The sequence below is a fragment of the Amblyomma mixtum genome, chromosome 4 (genome assembly GCF_055824585.1).
Source record: "Amblyomma mixtum isolate Tamu chromosome 4, ASM5582458v1, whole genome shotgun sequence".
NCBI lineage: Eukaryota > Metazoa > Arthropoda > Arachnida > Ixodida > Ixodidae > Amblyomma > Amblyomma mixtum.
Genome location: NC_143015.1, coordinates 108,070,677 through 108,098,357, shown reverse-complemented (window position 1 = coordinate 108,098,357; position 27,681 = coordinate 108,070,677). Strand labels below are relative to the sequence as shown.

Sequence of the window (27,681 nt, the reverse complement as noted above, 5' to 3'; positions counted from 1 at the left end):
CACTAGGCAAGAGGAAAACTGCTTTAATTAGTTCGCTGATTAACTAAATATGTTAATTAACTTTTCTAATTTTTGTTTTAGGGGATATGTTGTATTCGCAGAATTAGAGATCGTCCTGTACACAGTCCAACCGAGAAAAAACAATTTTAATTAAAAATTTTTCACGCACGTTACGAGGCGCGAAAAATTCACCCTGGTAGGCATCTTCACACCGTAACCAGCGGCGGGAGCGCCTCTGACGTAATTCACTCCGCCCTGCGCTTTGCGTCACGCGTCTCGGACTGGCGGCCCGCGCTATCGCTGCTTACCTCGCTTCGCTCCGCGGCCTCACGGAAAGCCGCGCTGGAACAAAAACGCATTGACACAAAGCGCAAGGCGGAGCGAGCTACGTCACAGGCGCTCACAGATGCTGTGTTACAGTGTGAAGGTGCCTACCAGGGTGACTTTTTCTCGCTTCGTTACGCGCGCAAACATTTTTTTCATGGAAATCTTTTTTCTTGGCTGAACTGTTCGGAAGACGATCTCTAATTCTGCTGAAACAACATATCCCCTAAAATAAAAATTACAAAAGTTAATTAATGCATTCAGTTAATCAGCGTGTCCGCCGTGTAGCCCTCAGTATAGCCCCAGGGTTAAAGTAAATCTAAAGGAATTTACCTTTCTTTAAAAATTTTGGACCTTCTAAAAAAAACACCCGGTATATGGTCGTTTGATTATACAGATAGAAACCTATTTCAGGACGTGGGCTGCATACCCTTCCCCTAAAAAAGAGCGCGCTAGAGTGCGGTTTACTCTTTTTACTCCTATCTATACTAGGTTAACTATGCCACACCAAAGCTCTACTAAATTGTTTTTTAATAATTGATTGGCTTTCCTGAAATGCCTTGTATATAGGAGCACAAGTTTGTCGTCGACATGCAATTGGCGGCATCAGTAAAGTAACCAATCAGTAAAGTTGGTTCGACCTGTACTGTTGCGCATTCTTGTCTAATAACCGTGTGTATTCGCCTTCGCAGAGAAGCTGTCGGCGCATTTGATGTGGAATCACTGACCGAAGGCGCTCTGTGGAAGGCGCGACGAGGATTTTCCAACTCCTCAGCGAGAGTAATAGCGTTAGTATATGCATTCGGTCTCTTCAGTAATATTCTGAGCATCGCGAAGCATCCACGCAACACCATAGTCCGTCATTTCCACACGGCCGCTCCACGCATGCGCACCTCTTCTCCTCCAGTTCCATTGGTCGAAAAGCGCAGCTCCTACTGCGCATGCGCAGTTCGTGTTAGCATCAGGCGAATGCGACAGATGGCGACAGCTGTCAACACACACGCACACACGCACACACGCACACACACTTTGCAGGTGTAGCGGGCACCTCATAGAAGCAGATCGTGCCTGCGTCTCCCGCGTGTTTGCCTTCAATAAGTAGCCAACAAATTTTAGCCACTCCCCAGAGGACACCACTTCTTGCAAAAAAGGCGGATTAGGGAGAAAAGCAACTCTCTGTACGAGGAAAGCTCAGCACCACTGGAGGCGCATCTAAACCAGCGTTCACTGAGTGCAGTTTTCCAGGCTGCATTGCATTTTTTTGCCCAGTGGTGCCTTGTTACAGCAAGCACCGAGGGTTGCAGTTATATTAGCGATGAATACGGTAGAGGCTTTAAGATAACCGCTACACAGAGCAGGCGTGAGCTGCTGAGCAACTTAGCAGCTCATGGCGTGGCGCGTGGCTGACTACCAATGTAGTAGTAGGCGTAAACCGGCCGAATCCGCTTGTACGACTGGACTAATCCCACACGGAGTTCAACTTTCGTTATGTAGAAGGGAAGAATAAAAGGACGGGTTCACATTCGGCAGTTTTAAATCCGCCGCGCACAACGGCAGAACGCTGTTTGCCTTTAAACAAAATACGTCTGATGCTGTGTCTATATGAGTGCCTAAATAAATAAATAAAAGGTAAACTAAGGACGTCGGTAAAGGCGAGCTGCTGTAAAAAGCGAACTCCGATAATGATTATTTTAATATAGCACCGGAATATTAAATGAGTGAGCTCCGATAATTGTTTTAATTTAGCGCCGGAATAGTAAAGTACGGATTGACTTGTATATGTCTTGATTCCTTACTGAGAATCATCTCTCTCCAACCGCAGCTGACTGCTCCTGTCTTCTGACATCCATCCGATCCTCCTCTCCACAGGTATGTGAAAGGGTCCGTAGCCCGAGATCCATATTGCTTTTATCATCCCGCAGTCTCCGGAAGAATTTCAACGCACTTTTCTTCTTTAACGTGCACTCGCAGCGTGCGGTCTTTTTGTATTTAGCCGCTATAAAAAATGCAGCCGTCGTGCCCGAGATTCTGTCCCGCCACCTCAAGCGGCCATGGCGCTTTCCGTCGCAAAGCAACCGTTACGATCGCTTGAGCCAATACGTGCGCCCTGCCGATAACTTGTCGTCCTCGGTGTCGCCCTGCAGATTGTGGGCAGAGCGTTGTGGCGCAGGGCTCAGTATTATTCTTATAAACACATCTGCACCGTGAACGCAAAGAAGGCTGCGCATTCACGTCATACGTGACGTCACGCTAAAATAGTCTGCTTTGTTCAACCCTGACAGAGGAAACTATGGTTCAAATCTCGGAGAGGGGGGGGGGATGATGTGTGTCTGCTGTCTGCTGTTTTATTTGAAACACATTGGTTAAAGCGCGTTTTTGCACTGCGATGCCTTTTTTTTCTCGTATCGAAATACCGTCATTAGCCTGTTCTAACGTGCATCTGATACTCATACTCGCGAAAACGAAAAAAATGGCTGAGGCCTGACTTGGTTAAGCCTGGAGAATGCGAAGCATCATCGTGTCGCGTAATTTGGAGGCGCACAACGACAGCGACGGCGCGAGGTGGGCCCCCGTTTCTCCACTGTCGTGACGTCATCGTGTCACGTGGTGTGACGTCATGTATCACGTGATTTGGAGGCGCACAACCACAGCGACGGCGCGAGGTGGGCCCCCGTTTCTGCACTGTCGTGACGTCATCGTGTCACGTGGTGTGACGTCATGTATCACGTGATTTGGAGGCGCACAACCACAGCGACGGCGCGAGGTGGGCCCCCTTTCTCCACTGCCGTGACGTCATCGTGTCACGTGGTGTGACGTCATGTATCACGTGATTTGGAGGCGCATAACCACGGTGAAGGGCTGAAGTGGTAGCTAAAGTAGTATGCTTCGCATAAAAGCAATTTATTGTTCACTTTTAGCACAGCCTGAACCGCTTAGCGCGCACAGCCAGTGCGCACGCGCAGATTGGTTTTTCAACACAGCAGGCGTGCGCCTAGCTAGCCAGCACGTGGCACCATCTGTCGACTTCAAGGCGATCTGCGCGTGGACACTGAGGACGCACGCTACGCGGTGAGCGGTATATGTACGCGCTGCGCTAAAAGTCTATAATATATACGTAGCAGGGCATAACTTTTTAATTCCAACCATGCAAACGCAAATAGGTTTAGCCGCCATCTTGCGATGGCAGTGACGCTGAGCTTTTCGAAGCGTACTTACGGTTTTGTAGCGAGAGCTACACTACTACAGCTGGGGTGAATTTCGTCGTGAGTCTCCGAATGACCATGAAACGACTTTGATATAAGTCGTGGCTAGTGCTGCAATGCATATATACTTTACCATGTGAAGTCCACTTAGTGGATCACCTTCGACCTTCAACTTTGACCCCGACCTCTGACCTTGAACTTTGACATTTAATTTTCACTGTGTAAGTTGTCGACAGACGTAGTAAGAAAGCCGTGTGGTATGGGGCGTATATAGCCACATCTGTGGGCATGACAGACTATGGAACAAGGAAAGCGTGCTGAGGAGAGTAGGTGTAGTGAACGGCATCTTCGAACACGGCGGCAAGCCACTTCTGACCACCCGGCAGACCGCTTGATTATGTAGCTTTCGCTACGGAAAACTGGGTTCGGCAGAGTTGAACCGCTGCCTGACTTTTAGTATCCGATTGTAAGCCCCATGAAATTTCGAGACCGTTGTCATGGAAAAAAGGCATTAAAAGGGGGTAATTATGGTACATGATTACTAAATACTGAGATATACCGTTTCCTGAAACAAAAAGTCGTTTGAAACAGGCATTTATGATCAGCACTCAGTATATACCGGGTGATTTTTTTAACGTTCAAAGACTTCCTTTTAAACTGATACACATCGATGCGGCCTGTGCAGGTGCATTGTACAGCAGGCAGACACTACGTGCGTCACGATTATATTGAAAAATTGAAGGACGTCTGTAGTCAAGAGTTTGACGAAACGTCGTCTGGTCAGGTAGAGGCATAATAAAAACATAGGGTCACTGACCAAGTCAAAATTTTAATGAAACGTATTGACGTTGTGAACAAGGAAGCCGTAGGGCTTCCGAAACGTCAATACGTTTCATTAAAATTTTGACTTGGTCAGTGACCCTATGTTTTTATTATGAAGGACGTCTGCATCGAAGAAGAGCCCAGTTTCTAATATTTTTTTCTTTATTGGCAATGACATTCGAGATATATGCCAAAAATACGTATCTGAAAGCTCATTGAGTCGCCTTTCTCGCGTCACACATTTATATAATAGTGTGATCTGAATTTATAATGCAACAAAGCCACATTTATATAATGATGTGACTTGAATATATAATGCAACAAATAGAAACATTGTTTACGTATTTTGTGACGTAAAAGCAGTTAACGTGATATCGGCGACTGTACTATGTACTATGTGTACGGACGTTTTATAAACATGCAACGCAGAAGGCTAGCTCATCAAGCTTTGAAATGCATAATTTCGATGTTCGACATTTCGAACCCCATTAGCCTCTGAGGAAAATGAAAAAACTGTGCTCACCTTCGCGATATAATCTTACCGTTTAATCAAACAATAAAGTGTTATTAGTTAATTAATTACTTAATCATTTAATCATTGGGCTGTGTCACCCTCTGTGTCCACCTTGTTGCTGTACAATCCAGCTGCACAGACCGCACCGAAGTATCGCTAACACTGTTTAAAATAAGAATCTGTAAGCGTTAAAAGAAAATTCACTGTATTGTACATTAGCTTGTGTACGATGTAGCCTGCAAATTTCTTTTCACACGTTTTCAGAGTCGGCGCTTTCCTTTGAACGTGGCACCCTCGGCTCGGCAAGTCGTGCCTGGCGTTGCATTCCGCTGAAATGCTAAGGTGAGTTTGCAGCTACTTTTGCATTGCACCATTGCAGTTTACTACACTGTGTTAGCAGCCACTTAACTAACAGCTGGGCATGCTTTCACGTATGTGCCACATTCAGTGTTGTACATCATAGCATTTGTTCGTGAACAGGAATACGCCTATGTGGGAGTAAAACGGGAGTACGCTAAAAGGAAGTGCACTGCAGAGGACAACTTACACCCTCTTTACTCCTTTCTGTTTACGGTGTGCTCTTCCATCTGTGCAGATATCTAATAGGAACGTCGCACTACTTTTTCAAGAACTTTGGAATGAAATTTATTAATGTTCACCACGCTTAATGTTTCCACTGACGTTTCGGAAAATTTTGTTCATTAATAAGTTCTGGACAAGTGAGTGGCTTCAGCCAATTCCTTGACCAACCTCCGTGGTGGCGGCTGCTGATCTCAAAAAGGTCGCGGGTTCGATCTCGCTTGCTTTACGGTGTTAGTACACGTTGAGGAGCCTCAGATGATGGAAACCAACCCAGAACTCGAGACGTTAAACACTGCATATACCAAGGCCGTTCAGGAGCAAGATTGCTCCGAGAAAAGCACGCGGGCTCAGCTGTTATAATAATTTGGCCAAGGGGGAAATATATGGACGAAACACCAAACCACTCACCAAAAAGAACCTAAACTTAGTTTGTATGCATCATAAACGTGGAGTAAATTCCAGAACTCGAGAACTCCGAAACTCCTAAACTTCTAAATACATAATGGACTCGAATTATATGCTTCACAAATTAATGAGAATTTCTAGAGAAAACACATCGCCTTAATAAGAAACATCGCCAAATCTTTAATCAAGAATGCACCACAAACTCAACTCGGAGGCCATCACGAATATTTGATGAGCATGATATATCTAATTTATTAGTATTATTAGTGATTACTAAAATAACAATGGAAGAAAAGGATGTTGCTATCCACGGCATCTGCCATCAAATCTTGAAGCACCTGAGCTGCAGCTATCAAAGGATAGGATGATATCTAATGTTGTTAACTTAAGTAGAAGATTCAAGCAGCGGCCATATTGTTTGAGTATCCGCCTGTGGTGAGAAAGATAACACCCACCATATGATCAGGATTGCAAAGTCCAGAAGCCTCCCTCTGAACTGTTGCCTGATCCCTCTGAAGAACTTGGGATAAGCTAAGGTCCAGCGATGACCCCGACATTCAGTCCAGGGCCATCGAAAGGGCCAGCATCGCCAAAGGTCTCCATAGCTTGCAGCACGCTAGCTAACTTGCCTCAATCCCCTACCCTTGTGCTCAATAAAGTTCAGCCTCAGCCTTGCATGGGGCGGATGCGGGGTTCAATCTCCAGTGCCACTGGGCACCCGTCAGTGATATAATAGGTTCAAGTTCTGCCATGTTCAAGGTTCAAGTTCTGCCATAGCTTGGTGCTCGAATTAGGATGAAATGCTAGGGGCGCCGCGGTGGCTCAGTGATTATGGTGCTCGGCTGCTGACCCGAAAGACGCGGGTTCGATCACCACCGTGGCGGTTGAATTTCGATAGAGGCGAAATTTTAGAGGCCCGTGTACTGTGCGATGTCTGTGCACAATAAAGAACTCCAGGTGGTCGAAATTTCCGGAGCCCTTCACTACGGCGTCTCTTGTAGCCTGAGTCCCTTTGGGACTTTAAAGCCCCATAAACCAAACCAACGAAATGCTTGGGAAATGATGCTATGGCACTCTTGTCGCAGATAAAACAACCTATAAAAATACAAATCAAACCTACACAAATCAAACAACCTACACATTCGACCACCTGGGATTCTTTGAGCACTGACATCGCACAGTACACGGGCCTCTAGAATTTCGCCTTCATCAAAATTCGACCGCCGTGGTCGGTATCGAACCAGCGTCTTTCGGATCAGCAGCCCCGTGTCATAACCACTGAGCCGCCGCAGCAGCCTCTTGTACAGTTGTACAGTTGTATAAATTTCCGGAGCCCACCACGATAGCGTCCCTCATAGCCTTTTTGGGATGCTAAACCCTCGTAAAAACCAAAAAAAGCCCATACAAATTAAACAACCTAAAAATTTGTGTACCGCGTGCATTCACAGTTGCTGCTAACTAGCTGGCATTAAAAATCGAATCATCACCACCAACGTTAAACCAGTAATCGCACATACTTATAAAGGTTGCAGTATTCAGGCGGGCCCTCGCTGAAGGAAGCAAAAGTAGAATAGGGCATGAGGGGGACGCCAGGCTGCACCACGGTGGTTCAGACAGCTCCTGAGCAGTGCACCTGCGCACAGGATAGGCGCAGGCCCATCTAGCAGGGCTTGATTGGTCACAGGTGCGCCCACTTGGGCAGACACACAGCTGTGTCCCATTTATAGGAGTGACAACAGTCAATTCCATATGGGGACTGCGCTTGTGCGGGCAAGGGTGGTTGAGCGGTACTATTTCATATGTACGGTACACATTTGTGTGTAGAAGCGTCCTGCACACCATCGGATGCCCTATTGGTGTCGTTCCTTGAGCTGAGTGGCTGCAGTCACTGGCACTACGTGAGCACCACCTTTCAGAGTCCCACCCATTAACAGCAACACCCTACTTGTGTAATTACCGTACAGTGTGCTTCGCAGAAATGATTTGAAATCATTACTAATAATGAACGACTTTTCGAAAGATTTCCATACATGACGTCCCTCAGCCTGTACACTAATTTACTTTGATTTTCCGGGGGTTTAACTGCGAAATCAAACAACCTATACATTTGTGTACCGCATGCATTTCACAGCTGTTAATTAGCTGTCCTTGCAATGGAACAGCTCAGAAATTTTGTAACGCCAAGGACCAAATGTATATACAGTTTGGGGATCTTAGCTCAGTTGTATAATCAAAACTATTTGCATGACTTTGCCACTTCATTTGCATTCGTGTAATAGGTTCTGTTTGTGAGGTTAAATACTATTAAACTAAGTCGTTGACGTCCATATAAGTTCTTCAGGGCTTGTGTTTCAATGCAGAAGAGCGACCTTAGGCCTCGCTTTCTATCATTTACCTCACTTTTAGTTCGCGCTCCAGAATTAGCGTGGAATTAACCTGGATAATAGTAACAACCAGCCTGTCGTAGTAAGCGTGCACTCTATTTGCACTGTTTATGCAGTGTAATCGGGCTGTATACACATGTAGGTCGAGAGCAGTACGAGAAAGTTTAAGCATTCATTTATTTATTACTACGGAAATATGCATGACAAGCAGACCTTTTCTGTTAAACTAGTTTTTCATCTTTGCCTATAATATCTAAACATTTACCAAATTTACCGAAGAGGTTAAAAGAAATTCACAATGCTTGTGCTAAAATTTCTTGCTTCTCATTAACACCGCTATAAATCTAGCAAGGCTATGAAAGGTGGGAATGATGGTTCTCCTATTCCGTATAGATATATTTATCTTCGTGGACGGCGTAAATGCCCAGCCATGTGGCTCAAAAGCAGACCATGTGGCCTGGAAACTTCTGACCAAGCATGTACATAAGGTTGAGTATAGGTGCTTCTACGGGCAATTTGTGAGAATGCGTATCTTTTGCTGTAGCAATGTTCTTTTTAGTGTTTCGCATTCTAATAATCCTCATTTCACCCTCGACGGCGACGCCGTGTCCAGGAAAGACTTCAGCAGCCGAGAAGCACGTGCAACAGCGACAGCCGGTGTACAGTGTGCAGAAGAGTGCGAGCAAGTTACTTCCGCCAGCAGTCCTGCCATCTCGAAGAACCCCACAAACTCGATGAAGACGCACGAGTGCCTCATATTCTCATTTAAAAGCCGCCTTTCGCAATGTACAATCGCAGGGGTGTCTACAGGAATGTAGTGTTGAGCATACTGCCGATAGAGCATGTCATAATAAAGGGCGTGCTAAATGGTGTGTCATACCGAATCTTGGTTTTGACATTACGACGGCCGGGAACCCGTCATCCAAAAGGAGCCATGGTAGCCTATTTTTACTGATAACACTAACTAGATGTTTTGAAGGCTGATGATAGCCTGAAATTGCCCATTTTCCTGCACAACGGCAGTCTTCACTAATGCCACTTCGAATAAAAATGGAGGATACTGTGATACCGGGCCTGCAGCACACCCAGTGCCAGCACCAGATAATTTTTCTCTAGTATTCTTAGCACCAAACTACCTTCATGAAAGCCATCGTTCGTCCCATTCTACGCGCTTTTGCCACCATGGATGCTAGATAGATAGGGCACAAACAAGCCTGCGGTGCAGTCAACGAGGCAGCGGTTTGGAATGTGCTGTTGAACAGCGCTGAAATTCCTTACCACCTAGCTTTGCTCCTGCGCATGCTGTGGAGTCTCATTGTTTGAGTCTAGAGAGACTAAAATTGAGTTTGGGAAGGGCACAGTCTCATTTTCGCTGGCAGTGGAAGAGTGGATTTGGGCACGTTGGATATGGGGTAGTGAAAGCTTGAAAGCATCCAGTCTTTAGTGTTCACCACGGAAGATTTAGTGTACCGCAGCGGCACTTGGACCCCCAGGGACACCTAGGGTGCATAAACATGAACGTACGCTGACATTTCACAGCGCACTGGCGCCTTTTGAGTTTCATTTCCAACGAAATACAGTGGCTGCGGCAGAGATCAAAACCAGTGACCTTTGGATCAGCAGCAGATGTAGTTACAACTTTTAACCACAGTAGGCGGGTCCACCCAGTTGTGTAGACACCATGATGCCGCAACACTCTGGGCACCCCTGAAGAATGCTAATTAGAGATAATGACCACTCGGCCAAGATGTCCTGGATTTTAATGAAACCGCTCTCCCAGAGTATGTCGTAGGGAACCTTCCCTAGGAGGTATGCAATGTATAAAAGTGTTCTACCCTGTATACAGACTTATTTTCATTCGTCATAAGAATTAACAGTTAGCTTTCTCATGCTCAGCCTGTCCCTGCTTCAGCGATCGTCATCTGATGTCCAAAGAAACTCAGGGGGTTGAAATTACTGCAGCCCTTCACTACAGCATCCCTCGTCCCAAATCCCAACGGCCTGATGTTTCACCCGGTGAACGCTACTCCATGAATCCACTGTGGCGCGCGTGCAAGTTCGACTGCACTAAGTGCTCCTGTTTGGCTTCAAATGGTAAGATTACCCTATCAAAGCCGTTCAGTGGGTGTAATAGAAAAGGTATTTTACAAGAGGGGGACACAGGGCGTATAGCAGAATAGTGGGTACCTCTGAGCGTGCACAGAATTAACTCGAGGAGTGTTTGCCAAGCGTATGCACACTGATGCCAGATATTTCCCTGTCCCCTTAAACACACTGAATTAGGGTTCACAGTCGTTCATCACCGCTCATTTTTCCTTCTGTGCTATGAAGGCAGGTGGCCCAGCCGGCTCTTGGAATACTTGAGATACTTTGATGAACGAGGTCCCTAGGAGAGGGATGAAAAAATTACGGGAGTTGAGCAACCTTACGGCCTGTATGCAGGCGCATCCTTGCTCCCCCGTGCGGGCCATCGACTCTACTATAGCAAAACTCGAGCATAGGTGAACAGGTAGGGCGTATGATCCACCGTGTTTCCAACAAGCGGGGTGGTCTGTGGGGCAGGGACGCGCTACGGCCCGCCCATGCCTTCGTGACCAGCCGGATCCTCTACGCCGTGCCGTACCTGCGCACCACCAAACAAGACGAGCGCATTGACGCCATCATCAGGAAGGCAACAAAGCGAGCATTGGACCTCCCGGTGGGTACCTCCAACGCCAAAATGAAGGCGTTGGGAGTGGTAAACTCCTATCAGGAGTTGCGGGAGGCCCACCTAGTGAACCAATATACGCGGCTATCGCAGACGGTTCCTGGGCGCCGCCTGCTAAACCGCTTACACATCCAACACACATGCATACCAGAGGGGATGGAGAACATCCCGGTGCTGTGGCACCACATGCTCTTGGTCGCTCCGCTCCCTCGTAACATGGACATGGCTTCACATGAAGGCAGACGACAAGCGCGGGTTCGCACGCTTGAGAGGCAGTATGGATATAAAGAGGGCGTCTACTACGTGGACATCACAGGGCCATCGCCCACGGGACTCTTCACGGCTGCCGTAGTCCACCGGGGAATGTCTGTCGATGGCCTATTTTTTCGGGCCCCAAATTCAACACGAGCGGAGGAAGTTGCAATAGCTCTCGCTGCCGCCGATCCAAAATCGAGAACAGTTATCACAGACTCTCGCCGGGCCTGTGAACATTATCTTGCAGGCGAAATATCCCCTCTTGCCTCCCAAATTCTAAGACGCGCTCCCGCCGATCCAACTCGCACAAAAGTGATCTGGGCTCCTGGCCACCAGGGTCTACGAGGCAATGAGGACGCTGATGCGGCCGCCCGGGCGCTCACACAGCGGGCTCCTCATCCTAGCTCTCCTGGCTCAGAAGCTCATAAACCGCTTCTGCGGTTCCGCGAAATCCTAATTCATTATTGCGACAGCCACCGTCTCTACCCAGTACCTGCCAAGGGGCTGAGTAAGGCGGAGGAGCGAACTCTGCGGCGCCTGCAGACAGGAACTCTTCTCTGTCCTGTCATAGCAAAACACTTCGATCCGAACACAGATGGGCGCTGCCCGCACAGTGGAGAGATCTGCGATATCTTTCACATGGTGTGGGCATGTACTCAGAATCCTCAGCTTCCCCCTTCCCCCACCCCAACCCGAGAGGCATGGGAGACTGCCCTCCTCAACTGCTCCACACTGGAGTCTCAAAGGGCTCTAGTAAAGCGGGCGCGAGAAGGGGCCTCGTCGTGCGGTGTCCCGGACTAAGGATACCGACCATGTAGCAGGGTTTTTTGACCCTCAAACTCTGTTTGCTAATTAATGTTTTAAGGCGAAAGCCTTTAATGTCTCATCGTTGTAAGGAGCAGTTGTCGACAGAAATGTCACGCTTTTCAGTTGGTCCAAACGGTCGTGACGTCACAGTGCGCGAATTTCAAAACGGGGCCAATCGTACTTTGGCTAGTAACCAGGCAACCAATTGAAGGGATCGTATAGTGATGCTCCAAGTAAGTGGGACTGAGCTTAGTTAATTGCTTAATTACTCAATTAGCCTAATTAACTTTTCTAGTCAGGCCATATAAATAAATAAAACCGAGTAAGAAATTGGTCGAGCTCGGGAATCGAACCCCGGTCTTCGGAGTGTGAGACGAGCATGCTTTCCACTCCGCCATGCCAGCTCGATGGTTTTGGGAAGAACAAAGGTGCGTCTAGTGAATACGGTGTCTTCGCTCACTCCCATCCTCCTCCCTTCCCTTCCGGCGAGGTTTAGGTGTCCACCGATATATGAGAGACATACATTTCCTTTCCTCAAAAACCAATTTACCGACGAGCGAGTCATAAAACCGAATGGGCGATGGCGTTCTATGGACTCCTGGAAGCGTTGCAAGACGCTGTCGCGTTCCACTCCTAAAGGCGAAACTTAAGCGTCATTAATTAGCAGTTAATTAGTATTCAGGTACAAATCAGTAATTAACCATTAATTAGTGATTTGTCGTCACTTTAGCAATTAGTTCTCAATTACATGTGACGCCACCAGTGCCACAGAAGCAGTCAAAGTGGTGCGGACAACGCTTTCGCCTCTACGCACTTTAGACAGTCAAAGTGCCCCTGAATTTTTTTCACCACCACCATCGCAAGACCGGGTGGCCCATTATGCCCTGAGGGCGTGCTCTGCAGCAGCCGGGGTTCTGCTTTTGGCCAATCCCTTTTGTCGCCAGCTCGCCGGTCACTCCCAACCATTTCCTACCGAGCTCTGTGGCACAGCGCCTGCCACTATGCGAACCCTCATGCACACACCTACACATGACGCTCCTTCCTGTTGGCTCCCACTATACTGAGCACTGTCATGCAGTGTCTTTCGTCCATATGCTGGGCTTATCGGTGGGCATGCAAGACAACCTACTACAAGACCTCTAAGACCTACAAGTCGTGACAGCCTCAATATGGTCGGTGTGGAGTGACGGCACTCCATAACGGTGCGCAACAGCTGCAAGTAGCACCTTCGCCATGCCAGATGCGAGACCGTCAGACCAACCGCATTTGGCAGCCAAGATTCGGCGTGCTCGTGCGACAAAGCGTCACCATCGGCTTAACAAAGCTAACAGGCTTCATCATGAAACAGAAATCCGCTCTCAGCCCAAGGCCGCTCGCAAACACAAGAGGTAAGCTTCCGACACAGCCGTGACCAGTCACGCCATCGCAGCTGCGGGAACAGCTTTTTGCCGAGCTGTTTGCGTTAACCAATACCTTATCCGATGCAATTTTTTTTTCTGTGTAAACAGAGTACACACGCATCTATACTAAAAAAAAAGAAAAGCAGGTGTTTTACTTTTTGAGAGCATTTCTTCAGTGCTGGCTGCATTAGACGACAAGAACGCACACTCTACTTTTTCCCTGTAAGGAGACCAAAACAAGAAATCAGGAAGCAATAACAAAACACAATATCTGTCAAACAGAACAAAGAATACCAATCCCAGAACACCTTCATATCAGGAAAGCCATTATCAAAATGATAAAATAGCTGTGCATGCATTAGTAATGGCTGCTACAGCCTTATGTACTGCACAGTGCCACTATGAAAGGGAATATACGGCTCTGGTCATAACTATCCAATCAGCAGTCACCACAAACTACCCATACCAAACAGTGTTTTAGGCAACCCTGACAGTTCAACTGTGCTCCTCTTGGCCAGTGTGACTCACTGGCTGAGGTAAACCCACCACGGTGGCTGTGTTTGTGAGTTCGAATGCTGAACAGGACGACGCAGATTCAGCCCCTACAACAGCGGCCGCGTTTCGATTGAGGCGCAATACACAGACGCCGTATGCTGTACTCTGTCAGTGGTCGTTCACCGGTGGGCCACATTCATTCCATTTATTGACCCGAAATTAATCCGCAACCATCCCTTTCTGGCCAATTCACTCGCTCAGTTCCATTGCCACACGGATTAGTTCAGGCGCCCACCCTGAACGCGTATCTCTTTGTGAACCGCTTGCTTTTGTTTTCATTAGGTAGAAATTTCATTATTTCGCTGGCTACTTCAGCACGCCAGCGTTGAAATAGCTTCTTCACCGATAATTCGGATGTAAAAACCTTCGACCGCATTTCGATGGGGGCGAAATGGACGCCCGTGTACTCTCGGCTTTTAGCGCTTAGGAGCCACGGGTAGTATGATTCGAAACCCTACAATGCCAGTGCAGTGTAGTACCTCAAAGAGCGTGCGTTGCGTTGCTTCGGGATGTTAATCCCGACACTGAATTTTTTTAGAGCGCACCTCTTGGGCGCCCGTTTCTGCGTTTCGAGGCGTTGCTGTTGTCCGGTACCGTGGCCGTTGTTCCTTGTAACCGGCAGTGGACACCTCAGTCGCGCTTTAAGCTGCGAAACCAATAGAGCGGGATCTTGGAAAGCATAGGGAAGGATTGGTAAATTGCTTTTTGAGGAAAGGAAATGGCGCACTATCTCAAACATCTCGGTGGACAGCTAAACCAGGCAGAAGGCGCATAACTGCCCTCTTGGAATAGTGGACACCTCAATCCTGCTTTGAGCTACGTGGTGTTAGTGACAGATGTGCGCTTCATGCGTTGGCGTTGACAACGTTCCAGAAACGCGGCGCTGAAGCCATAGGCCTTGGGCATTCGTTTTTTAAACTCCATTCATTTTAAGGAAAGGGACTGCATATAACTGGCTACCTGGGACAGTGGACGCCTGAATAGCGCTTACGTGGGGTGATGAAAGATATGGGCTGTATGCGTTAGCGCTGATAGTGGTGAGCGAACTCTCGCGGTCAACCAGGGCCACCTGCCATGGTGGCAGGGTGGGTGGGGACTTAAATGTAGATAAAACAGGAATCCCTTTGTACTCATGTGGCAGAACATCCCATTCCACTCGATCGTAACTCCTCCCACCGCTGTGAAATCCTCGCTAAATACTTGCATAGACCTGTTGTTTGAGAACCAAGCATTGGTGCTACAAGTAGAGCATTTATTTATCTATTTCTCCTACCACGAAGCTTCCCTCATGACCATCAAGAACTGTTAGTGGAGTGTTTCCTGAGGAATGAATATGTGTGAAAAATAACAAGTTATCTGTAATTGTACACATGTCTTGCTCGAATTGCCTCAATATATCAAAACACTGAAACAGCTGATGTGCTGCGCACAAATTTCTTATGAGGAAGTAACGTAATCATCGGCAGATTGTTAATGCAAAAGCTTTACTGCGCCATGTTATGCGTTTCACCGAATCCTTGACCTTGAGCCGCTTCAAAACGGCGCCGAAACCTATAACAGGAGAATCGAAAGGAAAGGAAATGAGCATAACTGGCCCACTGGGAGAGTGGTCACTTTAGTCGCTCCTTTGAGCTACGTGGTGGTAGTGAGATGCGCGCTGCATGCGTTGGCATTGACAACGTTAGGGCAGAAAGGCGGCACTGAAGCAATAGGCCATCGAGTCCATTTTGTTATTGGCGTTGGCGTTTACAACGTTCTAGACTCGGATGACTTTTGAGGAAAGGAATGGCTCATAACTGTCTCCCAGGGTCAATGGACGCCTCAATAGCGCTTTGAGGTACGTGGCGGTGCTGAGAGATAGATATGGGCTCCATGCGTTAGCGCTGACGACGTCGTGGCAGAGAGGCGGCACTGCTGCAATTGCCCGCAGAGTTCATTGGGTGGGTAAACTCGCTATCTATTAACTGCCACCTGCCAGTATGGCTTAGTGGGCGCCCTGTCTATCCAGTGCCCGGAACGCATGTAACTTTACTGACGCCAAAGCGCGTCTAGTTGCCCGATGGGTCATAACTTTCATGGTCTAGCCATATTCAGCAATAGTTAAACCGCAGTTGATTTTCCCCTTGTTACTCACTGTAGTACGTCGTACTACAGTGTACTAGACTATAGTCGTACGTACTACGTACCACGTGTCCATGGGTTCGTGCCTATAGAGGCGAAACGCATATGAAGCCAGTTTGTGGGCGATACCAGTGCGCGTCAAACAACATCGGGCGGTCGATATTATTCCGCAACCCTTTGCTCCTGCGAACCTTTGACTCCCTTTTTTAGCCCTCCCGTATCCCCACGCCGCGCTTTTGAGGTATCGTTTCGGGCAGGATTTTAAATCCCAAAAAGCGAATCAGGCTATGAGGGACGCCGTAGTCAGGGGCTCTGGAAATTTCTACCGTCTGGGGTTATTAAGCGTGGAATGACATCGCGCAGTACACGGTCCTCTAGGATTTCATCTCCATCGAAATTCGACCCCCGCTGCTGGGACCCAATCCGTGTCTTTCGAGACAGAAGCCCAGCGCCATAACCAATGAGGCACTCTGGCGGCTGAGCGCGCTCGATTACTGAGCCGGAGTTGCAGGCTTCGCGGCGGCTGCGTTTCGATGAAGGCGGAATGCAAGAGGCCATCATGTGCGGTGCGCTGTCAATGCACCTTAAAGATCCGAAGCTGGTCGAAATTATTCCGGACACCCGCCCACTACGGCCACGACTTACAGGCCCAACAAGCCTTAGTCGGGCGCGCCCGGGCGGCGGCTACCGCCACTGCGGTCGCATACTAGGGATCTCCACCTAGTGTTAGTAAGGATCGGTTCCTTAGGGCTGATCCAAACATACCTCCTGTCCGTTCTTAAAAAATTCAGGGGAACTTTGGCTGTCGAAAGTGCGTATAGGCGAAAGCGTTTTCCGCACAACTTTGCCTATCTGACACTGGTGACGTTACCCCTGGATGACGTCACACATAATTGATGACGAAGTAATGACAAAGTACAAATTAGTTACCAATTATTGATTAATGACTATATACTAATTACCTGCTAATTAATGACGCTTAAGCTTCACCTTTAGGAGTGGAACGCAACAGCGTGTTGTAACGCTGCCAGGCAGTCCACTGAACGCCACCACCCGTTCGGCGCGATGCCTTGCCCTTTGAACGCAACGCTTATTGAGGAAAGGAAATGACGCAGTAATTCTCTGTCATCTCGGTGGACACCCGAACCGCACCGTACAGGAAGGGAGGAAAGCCACCACCCGTTCGGCGCGATGCCTTGCCCTTTGAACGCAACGCTTTTTGAGGAAAGGAAATTCTCTCTGATCTCGGTTGACACCAGAACTGCACCGTACAGGAAGGGAGGAAGTGGGAGTGAAAGAAGAAAGAGAAAGAGGGGCCGTAATGAAACTGAAAATTGTATTTGAGGAAAGGAAGTTACGCAGTAACTGCCCCGCATGTCTTGGTGGACACCCGTGAAAATTCAGAGGGCACTTTGGCTCTCTAAAGTGCTGGAAGGGGAAAGCGTTTCCTGGCGCACTGTTTGTTTTTATTAACTTTTTATTTTTCGTATTTTGTTTTTTTTTGCTCCTTTTTTATTGTTTTTATTTTCATATCTCATGTATTTTTTTTTAATTTCTGCTTATGTCTTATTTTTAATTTTATTTTTCCTTTTCTTTACTTTTTGCCTTTTATTTAATGTTTTCACCACCACCCCTTTCTTCATAACTTTCTCACTCACTCGTTCATACCTTTCCTTAAGGCGCGGCTGTGATGTCCACCGAGAAGCGGCAGTTACTGCACCGTTTCTTTTCCTCAAAAAAACAAAGCCGAAAAATAGCAAAGGTCTCGTGACTAATGCCGAAGATATCGACGCCTGAGTGGCCTGGGGACCACGAAACAAGTCAGTGGAGAGAAGGGAGAGCGCGTGCGTGAGCGTGAGTGGCTCTGGTGACGCGGTCTTGCGCCGAGCAGGACGTGTCTCCGGGATCAGTGCAACAGGTGCAGAGTGCCGGTGTCCATGCCCCAGACAGGCCCTCATGATAAGGCTCACTAGGGGACTCCTTGAAGTTATCCTCGGCGCTCTGGAGGCCTTCTGCCATTTTCCTGGAACAATCGCGACGGACAGCTGGTTTCCACAGCGGCAGCCTCTCCGGGCGATGGACACGTCATAGCATGAGGTGAGGCCTGTGGTCAACTTATACAATGCGAAGCGATGGCGTCTCCGTGGACACCGAGGGTAGTAAGGTAATTTTTATCCAGCCAATGTTTCTGACTGAATGTCTAACAGGGATTTCGGCCGCCGCGGTGGCTCAGTGGTTATGGTGCTCGGCTGCTGACCCAAAAGACGCGGGTTCGATCCCGGCCGCGGCGGCTAGAATTTCTTTGGAGGGAGAAAATCTAGAGGCCCGTGTCCTGTGCGATGTCAGTGCGCGTTAAAGAACCCCAGGTGGTCGAAATTTCCGGAGCCCTTCACTACTGCGTCTCTCATATCCTTAGTCGCTTTGGGACGTTAAACCCCATAAACCAAACCAAACCATCTAACAGGAATTTGCGGCCGGTAATAAGACTTCCAGGTATCTTTGCAGTAGTCGTAGCGTTCGTCTTCGCTCCACTGTCAGCGTTCTGTGCTCTGCCATCGAAAATTTTAAGCGTTCCATGCCAGCTTTGTTACTCTATCTGCACTCGAGGCTTTGCCAATGAATGAGAGGTACATACTGCCAGCCATTGCGTACGTGAGCCGGGTCCGAATTTCTGGGTGATATGTCACTATAGATGCGAGCCTAACTGCCGGCTTCTTCCAAGCTCTGGTGTGCTTAGAAATGTGTGCGTTCAGAATGTGGCGTCCTGGAAGATTAACCCGGGACACACACAGTTTACCTCGCAAAGGGCTTTTGAGCCACACTGGTGACTCACTGGCTGAGGTAAAGCCACCGCGGTGGCTTTGTGTTAGCGTGTCCGTCCGCTTAGCAGGACGACGCAGGTTCAGTTCCTGCCACGGCGGCCGCGTTTCGATTCGGGCGGAATGCTGGAAGACGCCGTATGCTGTGGGATGTCAGTGCTCGTTAAAGGAACCCGCAGTAGGGGCACTTTGGTTGCATTTATTAACTCGAAATTAATCCAGGGTCGCGTATTTCTTCATTAGCTCCTCCGTTCATTCGCCTCGCGGATTAGTTCAGGGGTCCACCCTGAACGCATGAGAACGGCTTGCGGTTCTTTCTATTCTGCAGACACACCTGCGTTCCTGTGTGCTTTTTCTTCGCCGCCGTTTGTATGGCACCGAGGAGGCAACTGTTTTTTTTTTCGGCAACCGCATTTTGATGGAGGCTAAATGGACGCCCGTGTGTCCCGGTAGTAATTAATAGTACTTCATAGTGCATGTGTCACTACGCGACATTAAACCGTACATATTTTTTTTTATCTGATTAGCACGGCAGTCTGTTTCTTCATGGAGCAGCCTAGAAATATATGCACATTTTTACCACGAATGGGGACCGTGTATAGGGAACCTGTGCTGTCCAGCCTGGGCTGCGGATAATCAGTGGCCAAGCAACCGACACACACGCGCGTGGCGATGTAAACTTGACGACATTCTGAGCTGTGAGAGACGAGCGCCTCACTGATAGCTTCTTCGTTTGAGTGCTTCGTCACTGAGTGCGGACGCTAGTACTAATCTGCGTATGGCGTCGTAAAAACGCTGCAAAGTGTGTTTTTTTCATCTCAAGCAGTAGGGTTACCATGCATGATATGAGCATCAAAAAATTGGCTATGGTTTAGCTCTGGTTAAACGTGTAGTGAGCTACAGCTAGCCGTGTGGAAGTCGCAGAGTCGAATTGCAAAGTCACTCTTTCGCCTTGCGTTTCGCTGGCCGTTTTTTATTCAAATTAGTCCCTGGAAGTGGACACACAGTCACTGCACAATTTCTTCTTCCTCCTCTTTATAATGCCACATACCCATATGGGGGGATTCATGAAAAACGACAGAAGAATATTTAAAGTTGAATAACAAAGATCATTTTGGTGAAAAATAAAGTTCCTGAAATTAGTCCCTGGAAGTGGACTGACAGTTACTGCGTAATTTCTTCTTCTTCTTCTTCTTCCTCCTCAATATAATGGCACATACCCATAAGGGGGATTGACCAAGGTATGGTGGTATAAATAACGAAATTTCCATAGGATTACGACAAAATATCGGAGCCTTAAGTGAATTTGAAAAAATGTATTGATAAAAACGACAGAAGAATATTTAAAGTTAACTAACAAAGAACATTTTGATGAAAGAAAACTTCCTCAAATTCATTTTCTTCATAACGGCCCCTCTTTCTGTTTCTTCTTTCTCTGCCACTTCCTCACTTCCTGTTCAATCGGATGGCTGGCTGGAGTCCACCGAGGTATGCGGACAGGTTACTGCGTAATTTCCTTTCCTCAAATATAATTTTTTATTTTATTCGCTACGGCCCTTTTTTTTTTGTCTTTCTTCTTTCAATCTCACTTCCTTCCTGTACGGTGCACTTCGGGTGTCCATCCCGGCGGTTGCTAGGCAACGGCTCTTGCGGCGGCTCCGGCGCACAGCTGCAGCCACGGGCATACGGCCGAGGTGCGACCACGCTCGACGAGGCGAAGTGGCTGGCGTAGTGAAGCTGTCGCTCCAAAATATCGGGGCATTTTCACAGCTTGTCCGCAGTGGATTGAAACATGCGAGTGCGATGCGGCAGCTTCCACAATAAGCCCGCTGTGCTGTGTGTCCACGAGGCAATCATACGGGGCCAGTATTTGGAAGCGTCTGCGTACTGAACACTAGTATACTCTGAGTGCTTTGAGCCGCCATCTCGGGTCGCGTTTAGACGCATAGAGGCACCCACTACCACGGGTCAATTAATTACACCTCGCTGTTTCTGCTTTCGAGCGCTTTAATATAAATTTAATCACAACTAAAGTGAGAAATTTTGTAAGGTTGACTTTTCGCTACATTACGGTATAGTGGTGAGAGGAGTTTGAGCCAAGATTATTAAACCGGAAATAGGGGGTCAGAAGATGCCAGGCAGCTAGCTGTCTGTCCCTCCACTTTTCAGCGCCCAGCCAACCGAAGAGGGCCTCTGAACTTCATTGGCGTTTCTAGAACTACAGGCATAATTGTGGATGTCGCTGCTTAACGCTCGTATTTGAATCCACAGCGAAGAATCCGTGACAGACCTTCAGTAATGCGTTCGTGCCGGAGACAGAGGCGCGTCGTAAACGTTCTATATATGGCGGGCCGGTATATATAGTGCAACAACAGCGCAAACTAAGACAGAGTACACAGAACAAGAGGGGAGACACTACCAGCGCTGACTCGCAACTAAGGTTTATTAGAAAAGCGGAACAGAATATATACAGTAACCACCTAAGACTGCTCACGCCAAAGCATCGGGGAAACAGATTACGCGCATGGCGTGAAAGAGAATCTAAACCGGAGCGGCGCGCGTGTGCACCCGGTTATTCAAGTATCTGAATTCCATATCTGTAAGGGCCATTGAAGGTTCGCTGACGCACCATTTGCCGATTTTTCTAATAAAGAAGGCTTCCATCAGCTCCCGGGTCACCTTGTCTTGGTGGCGAAACAACACATTAGTTCTCGGCAAAAGGGGGGTTGCAATTGCAAACCCACAGTGTGCGAGTAGGTTGTCTCGCGGGTCACTGCCGAGTAAGTTGCGGTATACAACCGCTATACAACCGTTGCAGCACATTACGTGGCAGCATAGAAAAGTTCGTAGAAAAGCCGCAGTATCTTCAGGACTCGTGCGGCACATTCCAGGAAGGATTATACCCACTTAGCCGTGATGCTCTTCATCGGCCTTAGCGCTGCTGTCAACAGCTTCCTCGCCTCTATGTGCGGCTGCATGCAACCACTGTTGCCGAACAGATGGGGCGCTTAGTTCTTCTATTCCCAAACCCCTTGCACCTTTCTACCTCCTGCTGGCAGGAGCACTGCTACCGCCGTGCTGAATGACCACAGCAGGCACGAAGCGCGGCCGCCGATTACCAACATTCGGGCCTCTAACCTCTTGGTGTAAGCACGTATCGCCGCCTCTCCTTCAGGAGACCCCAGCGACCGACACTGTGAATTCTAAAATTTAGAAGGCACGTAAGACTTTCTTTGAGTGTGAAAGCGTAGTTTTTAGCTGTTCATTTTTTATTTGTTTTCTTTTCAAATAACCGTTAGCATGCAGTCGTAAGGCGACACATGCAAAAGGTTTTTGTTCGCCAAAAAGCAGCGCGGTTTTGTTGCCTGCGCGTTGCGGGCTCTCCTCACAGTCTTAAAGTCCCGAGTTCATTGCCCCGCTCCCACGGAAGATCGCTTTTCTTTGATGCCGCGGTGTCGACATCTTGGATTCTTCGGACCACTGCTGTTGGTCAACGCCGACGCCGGGTTTCGTTCCCGATGAGGCGTATAGTAATGGTTTCGCATTAATGAAGTGACCGAAATTTAAACAACGGCAGTGTCCAATTCAAACGCTCCAGCATTGCTCCAAGTGCACGCAAGCACTGACTTGACATTGCCAGTGAAGGGGTACGCCTGCGTCAGTCTTCATGACCATTGCTGACCGCAATTTCTTGTTATCGTGCAGGCAGCTGATCCCGTCTCTCGTCAGGCTCGTGCGATCCCAGCGTCGCTGAAGGATGCGGAGCAATCTGGAGGCTGAAGAACCGCAGTGAGCGTCTGCAATGCTTTCGCCGCGTGGGTGTCAGCTGGGCGGACGCACCAGCCGGCGTCCTCGTCCCACCAGCGGAGACAAGGTGCGGGTGAGGAACATGTATGTACCACGTGAGGAAGGAGACCGCGACCTGCGTTACGCTTAAGTGGATACACTAGCGCTGCACTCTGTGGGTGTGCTGCAGAAAAACATTGGGGGACCCTTAAGCTCCGCCTTTAGGAATGGAGCGCTACAGCGCGTTGGAGCGCTGCCAGGTAGTCTACGGAACGCCATCGCCCGTTCAACGCGACACCTTTGAATGCAACGAATTTTAAGGCGGAAGCCTTTAATGCCTCATCGTTGTAAGCACGAGTTGTCGACATAAATGTCACGCTTTTCAATTGGTTGAAACTGTCGTGACGTCACAGTGCGCGAATTTCAAACGGGGCCAATTCTACTTTATGTAGTAACCATGCAACCAATTAAAAGGATCGTATAGTGATGCTCCAAGTAAGTGGGACAGAGTTTAGTTAATTGCTTAATTTATCCACAATTAGCCTAATTAATCTATCTAATCAGGCCAGATAAATAAATAAAACCGGTAGGAATCGGTCGAGTTCGGGAATCGAACCCCGGTCTCTGGAGTACAAGACGAGCATGCTAACAACTCCGCCATGCCAGCCCGGTGGTTTGGAATGAACAAAGGCGCGTCTAGCTAATATCACTTCTTCGTTCGATCCCATCTCCCTTCCTTTCCTTACGGCGAGGTTCAGGTGTCCACTGAGATGATCGAGACAGATACATTTCCTTTCCTCAAAAACCAATTTACCTTCGAGCAAGGCGTAGAGGCCAACGGGTGATGGCGTTCTGTGGACTCCCTGGCAGGAGTGCAAGACGCCCACTGTTAAAGGCGAAGCCTAACATTTTAACAACGCTTCAGTGACACAAGCAGCAACACCGCGCTTAAGGATTTCGCCTCACCGCAATTTAGGTGAACAAAGAGCCCCCCGAATTTTTTTGAGGAAAGGAATTGTGGCCCAGTAATTGTCTCAGATCTCTATACCTGAACAGCACCTTAAGGGAAGGGAGGAAGGTAGGAGTGAAAGAAGAAAGAGGTGCCGTAATAATGAAAATTGGATTTGAGGAAAGCAAATGATCTAGTAACTGTCTCGCATATCTTGGTCAATCCCCGCAACCCCCATTATAGGTTGCCGGTTCGAATTCCTGCCGCCAGCTACACTCAAACTTAGCTAGTAAATTTATGCTGCACGAAACGCTCAATTGTATGACAACATCCGGAACATTCGGCCGCAAACGGCTGGCATGATAAGATTTTTTTCCGACGCGTGGTGTGCACAACCGCAGCTACTACTACGACACCTACTATTTTTTCACAGAACGAGCTGTAAACGCTATCAGGTAATATGTATTCTAACCGACCACACTTGCGATTGGTGACGAACTACTACGTCGTTTCCCTCCTTTTCTGTCCTGCATGGTTTTTATTTCGACATCAGCATTTTACTGAAATTTCCCGACCGGTTCTCCCGACTCTTCTAATCAGTTATGCCAGATTAATCAGTTATGCCAGATTTTGGAGCGTATCGAATTCCTGTTTGCGAAGGAAATTTGAATATTTCTGAGGGAAACCTTGCGTATGTGATGTCGCATGCTACATACCCATCCATACTCGCTCTTTTTCTGCACGCGAAACGCAGCAACTACGTTTGATAAGGGCGAGGCTGAAGACGCGCGAAGAGCCAGGGGACCCCGGACGGCGTACCCAGTCAACCTCCACTAAATAATGTTGCGGATGGAATGGGTTTATTTACGCGTGGATTCTGGGTGGATTGGTGGAAACAGAGCAGGCAGTCCGTTACGCGCAACGTCACGTGGTCTACTTCGCTTTTTCTCACTGCGCGGTTCAATTGTCCTCACTTGCAAAGTGAGGCAGGAATGCTCCTTTCCTCAAAACCAAGCGATTGTTTAGACCGCTAGAAAGATTCCTAGTCTAGCCTTATTCGCAGTAGGACGCTCCGCTGGATTTTGAGGAAAAGAAAGGAAAATAAGCTCTAGAGTTTTGATACGTCGCTTGTTTAATACAGTGAAACATTAAAATGCTGACCCCATTTACCTTTACAATTAGACAGCGGAGAAGTACAGGACGCCATGGACCGCTGCCCAGTGTTAGCAACTTCTGTTTAAGTTTTATCCCACTATCTATACATTCCCCACCGGCGTAATTGAGTTGTCCATCGAGAATGAGCGAGCAGTGTCGGCTTTCCTTCAAATGTGCATTTTCGCCGCTTACTGATTCTGACACCGCACCGAATGCATACATGCACTGAAACCTTTGGTATCACAGCAGGAACGTTGAAATTGGCTTTTGAGGAAAGCAAATAGCGGTGTAACTGTCTTACATATTTCGGTGGACACCCGAACCACGCCGTAAGTGAAGGGATGAAGGAGGGCGTGAAAGAAAGAAAGAAAAAATAGATACCGTAGTGACGGACTCCGGATTAATTTCGACCACCTAGGGACCACCGAGCGCTCTAACCGCTGAGCCACCGCTGAACCACCGTGGCAGGTATAGGAGCATTCAATACCTTGCATGGTTTCAAGCAGATCACACATGTCGCTTTCAAACATATGCAATAGAACCTCGTTGGCTATTTCGCATACCCAATGTCTTTAGCGGGAAATAGATTTCTAACGTATGCACTCTGCCGACGTGCAAACAAAGTAGGTGGGTTTTCATTCTGCCCAGAGTCCTCATTCTAGAATGCTTATCCCCCTTATGCATGTGTGCAGTAACGAAACCGGCGCGGCTGCCTACTGCTCCAGCGCTTTGCACTTGCCGTCGCCTTGCTCGAGACCCTCAGGCTCCACGTGGTTCGTGGGGGAAGAAAAGCTTAGGAGAGGCCATCGCCAGGGAGACGAAAGCGGGGCCACTTCCGTGCCGGCTGATTGAAGACACCTCCTGTGAAGCAATGACTGGTCCTCCTTCCCCTGTGAACGTAACTGATTGCGGTATTGGAGCTAGCGTGTGTAAAAAAAAAAAGGAGCGATACCTAACAGCAAGAAAGTTCGGAAAGGAGAAAAGATCTCTTTCTCTCTCAATCCCATTTGAATTTTTGACCACCGCGGCCGTTGTAACCGCCGTCACTCGCTTTCTCTCGGGCGCTGTCGCCTGCTTTACGGCGCCGGTCGCAGAAACTTTTGTCGTCGTGTTCCTTAATGCGTTAGTTATGCCCGCGCAGCGACAGCTACGGTGGCCTTTGGTTTTGGGCTCGTGACCTTCGAAATTACGAAAATAGTGAGACTCGCACGCATTTGACGGGAACCTCTATCTGCGCTCGCTTTCTCGGGAGCCACTGCTCATTTCGGCACCGTGGATCATAAACTATGATTTATTCACTGCTGGGATTCAAGTCGGTACATCGTGGCAGCTGCTTGTGCAACTGAATGCTAACAGAATTCTATTGGCATCGCATATATTAGCATGGACTGTGAAAGATATTGCGTGATATTGGTTTCTTTTCACATTTTTAGAGAGAGAGAGAGAGAGAGAACAACTTTTATTTAGAAAGCCTGCAGAGTCGGTTAGGCTCCCTCCAAGCAGGGAGGACAAGCTTTTACCGTGACGCGGCCACTACGTCAATCTCGTGCGTTGTGCTCCTTGAGGTTGTTGTGTTGGTGGCCCTTGGTCTTGGTTTCGTCGAGGAGGTGCCGCAGCATGTTCCACGTCTTGCCCTTGTGCATCTTTTTTACACTAAAAAATTTTTGGAAATTATCTACGATTGTACGGTGCATCGTGCACTCTTTAAATTGCGTGCACTCATGTGCACAGAATGATCCACATGTATCGCGTGAACACTAGCACGGAAAGATCGCACATGTATTGCGTGAATGAGGCAGGAAATGATGTACTCAAAATTTGGGCAGCGCCTTCTGAAAGAAACTTCACGCCTCCGGTGCGTCCACACATCTGTATTTTACGGAATGCTGTAACATAGAAATATATATTTTCCTTTTAGACTGAAAGTAGTTGGAAGGGTATGCGCGTCAATAAAAGAATGGAAGATATGTTCTCTGTTCCTCTTACATTGGTTGCTTTGCTGGTAAACGATGATAGCTGCAGCGCTCCGCGAATGTAAGAAGGCTTGGTTTATTGGGGTTTAACGTCCCAAAGCAGCTCGGGCTATGAAGGACACTGTTGTGAACAGCTTCGGAAATTTCGACCACCTGGCTTTAAAGACCCCAGGTGGTTTCCGGAGCCCTTCACTACGGCTTCCCTCATAGCCTGAGTCGCTTTGGGACGTTAAGCCCCCTTAAGCCAAACTTTCTAACACTGGCTCAGCGCTGCCTCTACCATCGTTGACCAGCAGCGCAACTAGATTTAACATGCCACAAGAGCAATGAAATGGTGTGCGGAAACCACAAACGCGCGGCTCGCGACCCCGCGCAGAGCAGGCGGACAATGATACGTCTGTGGCGTTATCGCTTCTCGTGTGATAGTATCTATCGTAGCAACTGCACGTGTACTCTTGTGATGTTCGGCGCATGCGTTACGTGCCCAGTGTCTGTATATATACTTGTCATGCTGCGATAAAGGGGGCTTTTTCCTTTGGGCGTGGGCCTGGGGGCCACGTACGAGTCTTCATCGATGTGTCGTCCTGCAAAACACCACATGGTGTCAGAAGTGGTTGTCCAGGTTACACAGGACACACGGCAGACGTAAGGCTACCGCCTGTGGCCAAAAGACGCAACTTTCAGGGAGACTCAGCGGCAAAATTATGATCGCCGGCATGCTGCCCGACATATGTTCCCGTTGGTGCCAGGTTATTCTGTTTGGGTCAAAGACTAGAGGCGAAAGGGTGTGGTTCTTCAGCGCGCAAAGCGGCCACGCTCATATATTGTGGTTTTGGAGAATGGGGGCCAGATTGAACGAAACCGGCAAGCGCTAATCAAGCAGGCGCCAAACAGAAGCTCGGATTTCAAGGACGGGGAGT

General features: G+C 48.3%; 2 long non-coding RNA genes across 3 annotated transcripts; both read left to right on the top strand.

The window, feature by feature from the left end:
• The first annotated feature begins 2,146 nt into the window (after positions 1 to 2,146).
• LOC149347773 (uncharacterized) lies at positions 2,147 to 9,160 on the top strand. The gene is made up of 3 exons (XR_016292203.1): positions 2,147 to 2,193; positions 5,128 to 5,205; positions 8,848 to 9,160. It is a non-coding gene; the product is annotated as an uncharacterized LOC149347773 (long non-coding RNA).
• Positions 9,161 to 17,919: 8,759 nt separating this feature from the next.
• On the top strand, positions 17,920 to 25,884 carry LOC149347772 (uncharacterized). 2 transcript variants are annotated; one of them, XR_016292202.1, is made up of 3 exons: positions 17,920 to 18,176; positions 22,604 to 22,772; positions 25,481 to 25,884. It is a non-coding gene; the product is annotated as an uncharacterized LOC149347772 (long non-coding RNA). The 2 variants fall into 2 exon arrangements; XR_016292201.1 differs by having other exon boundaries at positions 22,604 to 22,789.
• Positions 25,885 to 27,681: the final 1,797 nt, after the last annotated feature.